Raw genomic sequence first — 4,097 nt, 5'->3', positions numbered from 1 at the left:
CTGTGCTGCGGGGAGCAGGGGCTGAGCCCGCTCCCCTCTGGGGCAGTTCAGGGGCTGCTCTGCCCGCAGAAATCACCTCTCGGTTCAGCCGTGCAGCACCGGATCCCGCTCAGCCCCGGCTGGGGCTGCGTGTTCGCTTCTGGGGCTCCTCGGCTGCAGTTCAGGCAGTGCTGGATGGAAATCCTGCAGAACCTCAGCTGCCGCAGCTGCAGCGCCCTGTAAGGATTTCTTTTGATGCGGGGAGAGGCACAAACATGTCTGAGTTTGTGAAGTTTTATCCTTGAATGTTCAGGTCCTTGATTTTTAAGTTAAAAAAGAATTCGGTTCCTGTATGTCATATTTTTGGCTTTGACTTTGTAAAAGAGGAGTGGGAACCTTTCAGATGCAAATCCACATCTTGTGATACTCACAAACTGCCCCAGTTGATGTTTTCCTTCCTGGTTTGTGTCCCTAGTTGGGGGCTGCATAGTTTAGATTTGTGGTTTCATTTCACAGGGAGCAGGAAAGTATTTTGCAGTAATAATATTTTAATAGATTTACAGACACCTGGCAGCAATAGCATTTAATCAGAAACACTGGGAAAAAGGAGTGGGAAATATAGAAGAACAACACAAATGTCTGAGCTCTATGTTAATTTCTTCTGCTTAGAAGCTAAAGTTCGGTAACATAATAAAAATAACAAGTTTTGTTAACGTTACTCTACAATAACAAAAGAGTGTCTAGTAATAATACAAGGTATTAAATAATTTGTTAAAGATATGATACACAGAACTTGTTTGGAAGCACCTTTTTTATCAAGTGGAGTTAGAAATTCCTGAAAACTGTTAATAGAATTTATGTATACATTTTGAAACAGCTATATTTAAGGTAATAACATTACATTTATGTTGGTCTCCTTGCTACATTCAAAACATCAGCCCCACTGCATGTTCACAGAAACATTTTCAGCTCCTTTCTAGCCTGCTGTAAGCCCAGCTGTTCCTCTCAGTCAGTTTGAAGCAATAATAAATTACAATTCACAAATGCTCACATTTAGAGATGCACCCTCTGTGGATTGCTGTGCTCTGCTCTCCTCTGCAGTGTCTTCTGAGTGTGTCAGTGAGGGAGGGGTGTGTTTGGTTTTGTGTGCCTGGAACAGTTATCTTCCCTAAACTTCCCCTTTTTAAATAATTCTTTCACTTTTTAAAAAAATTCTATCTCTTGACCACTCCTTCAGCCTTGTTTGTGGTGGAAGCAGTGTCTCAGAGCGGAACACTCCCTGGATTTCTGTCTTTGCTGTTGCACCGGCTGTCAGAGCAGAGGGGTGACATCAGGCACTGTCCTTCTTGTAATTAATTACCCTGCTAATGGCCTTGTCCTGCTGCCCTCCGTGGGCTACAGATGAGCCCGTGCTGGCTCTGTGGGCTCTGCAGACATTTCCTTTCACCTTTGGGTTCTGTGTCCTGTTTCTGCAATCATTTTCATTTTCAGCCCCGTTAGTGGAAGTGCACTGAGTGCAGCACTGTGAGCTGCCCTGTTCAGCCTGTTCTGTTCAGGGTGGGTCAGCAGGAGGGAGGGAGGGAGGGGGGAGCTGCAGGCACTCACTGGCAGTCAATAATTTGGTATTTGCTGCTGTGCTGTGTCAGACTGAGCAGCTCAGGACGATCTTTCCTTCTTTGAAGTCTGGAAATGAGGGAAGGTTCTGCATTAGGTCATTGCCCCCTGTTACAACGGGTGTTTCATTAATTAAATGTGTAATTTATGGGTAATGGATTTTGTCTGCATAGATTTTTGAAAATTCTGGTTTTTAAAAGTAGTAAGAGTTCTTATTGGGGGAATGGCTTTAAACTGACAGAGACTAGGTTTACATTGGCTATGAGGAAGGAATTGTTCCCTGGCAGGGTGGGCAGTGCCTGGCACAGGTGCCCAGAGCAGCTGGGGCTGTCCCTGGACCCCTGGCAGTGCCCAAGGCCAGGCTGGATGGGTTTGGAGCAGCCTGGGATAGGGGAAGGTGTCCTGCCCATGGCAGTGGTGGAACAGGATGAGCTTTAAAGCTCCTTCCAACCCAAACCAGGCTGTGATTCTCTGCAGTGTGGTGCATCCTTGGCAGGGCAGAGCAGATGAGAGGAAGCAGTTTTGTAAGAGCACAAAAGGGAACATCTAAATGCAGCCGAACAAGTTTCACTCTGGAACAGAGAGAAAATAACTTGCACTGGGGTGAGTCAAGTCTGCTGTTTCTTAAACTGTTACATAACCCTGAATCATGCCCCAAATCTCACATTACCCTGTATAGGATCTCTGAAATCAAATTCTCTAGTGCCAGTTGATTTTGTGGCTTGTGTCCCTCCTGAAGGCTCCTGCAGTGGCTGCCAGAGCAGCACGGGGCTGAGGAGAGGAGCCTCACACACCTGTGTCCCTGGGGCTGCTGCAGGAGAGGTTTTCCCACTGTTCACCACGGAGTAATCACACAGCACATAAACACCCACCTCGAGGAAGGAAACACCGGTTCTGCTGCCGGGCAGTGCTCTGCTTTGACCTAAATATTTATTGCTTCCACGGGCTCTGGGCTCTGTAGGTGTTGCTGCCCTGGCAGGATGGGTGGCACTGGGTGTGCTGTGAACAGGGAGCTGCTCCCCTCGGCTTGGCTGGGAGATGTGAGAGCTCTGTGCTGCTCTTCACACCCTGTCTGGGGCCTCAACCAGCACTGAGCTGCAGTGAGGATGTAATTCAGCATCTGCTCAATGCCTGGGACAACTATTTACCAGGTGTCCTTACAAAGGTAGGTGGCCTTCCATTCCACACGAAATGTGAAGTACAAATTCAGTCTTTGTCCAGCTGAATTTTTAAGTCTTTTAATGAGATCTCTGATCGATTTTTTTATTAGTTTTTGCGTTTTCAGGATTAATGTAAACCTTGAGCAGTTGTTAGTGTTTTCTCTTTGCAGTTTTTTGCTGTGTCTCTGATGGGATGATGCAGTCAGTCCTCAAGAGGAGCAGGCCAAGCCTTTCCTGAGAGGCTGATGGATGTGTTGATAACTGTCCCTGTTTTAAGGACCCTGTTTTGGTGTTGGGCCCTCGGTTGTAAAAGGGGCTCTATGCTTGGTTGTTTCCTACTCACTTGGTGTTGTTCCCAAAGCCCCTTTAGAGTCAGCAGGATTGGGGTGACTGATTTGATCCAATACCTGGTTCCATATATTTACCCTCAGTTTGATGGCATTTGCCTTTGGGAGCAGGTTGAAGCTGTGTCCATGGGGACATTCCTGAATTCCTGAAGCTGGGGAAGGAGTCTCAGTGTTACCTGGTTTTATTGAATGAAGCTTTTGTAAGGTTTATGGGTTTTATTGCAGAATTTTGGTTTTTTGAGTCGGAAATCATTGAAATTCAGATAAGAGCTGTCAACATTTGCCATGAAATGCTCGGGGAATGCATTAAAAGGTACAAAAGGGAGAAGTGTTTATGTGTAAATGTGCTGTTCAGTGCATGAGTGAATTCCTCAGTGCTTGTGGCAGGGCTGTGTGCTGTTGTGAGAGGCAGCTCCAGGTGAGTGACCTGTCCTTCCACCACTCCCTGGCCACGTTTGTCACCGTCCTGATCGCCCACAGAGCTCCTCCCTGGAGGCTGTGTCCAGCACCTTGCACTGCCTCACTGCTGGGAACACAACTCCAGGAGAAAATCCCAGCAGGAAAGACTTGAGAGGTGTCAGGGCTGGGGCAGGGGGTGGCTGTGCACTTCCCCAAGTGCCAATTCCTGTTGCTGAAATCTTTGCATTTCCATTTTAAATGGGGCTGTGAGGAAGAACATTTGCAGGCCTGACACTGGGACTTGTGAGGTCCTGGGCAGATCCTTACGTGCATCTCCCATCTCCCACAGCCTGTGGGGACCTGGATGCCCAGCCTGGGGCAAGGAGGAGCTGCCAGCTGCTCCTGCACCTCCTCAGGACACCCCAGCTGTGCCTCTTTCCCCAGCAAACAGGTGAGATCAGCTGTCTGCTCCTTCCATTGCAGAAAGTGAACCCACAATTGGTTTTTGGTGGCTGCAGTTCAAAATTGCAGGTGTTTCACTGCTGAGGAGTTGATACCAGTAATCTTAATTATTTGGGAAATGGTTTGGATGAAGGTA

General features: G+C 47.6%; 1 protein-coding gene across 2 annotated transcripts in view; it reads right to left on the bottom strand.

Annotated features, from left to right (window-relative positions):
- Positions 1–1,126, bottom strand: part of P2RY12 (purinergic receptor P2Y12) — a 7,080-nt gene extending 5,954 nt beyond the window's left edge. For both annotated transcript variants that reach the window (XM_015638282.1, XM_015638281.1), the window contains exon 1: positions 1,031–1,126. The gene's annotated coding sequence lies outside the window, so the exon portion shown is untranslated. The remainder of the gene's footprint in view (positions 1–1,030) is intronic.
- Positions 1,127–4,097: the final 2,971 nt, after the last annotated feature.

Source organism: Parus major, chromosome 9 (genome assembly GCF_001522545.3).
Source record: "Parus major isolate Abel chromosome 9, Parus_major1.1, whole genome shotgun sequence".
Classification (NCBI taxonomy): domain Eukaryota; kingdom Metazoa; phylum Chordata; class Aves; order Passeriformes; family Paridae; genus Parus; species Parus major.
This window is presented reverse-complemented; position numbering and strand designations above follow the sequence as displayed.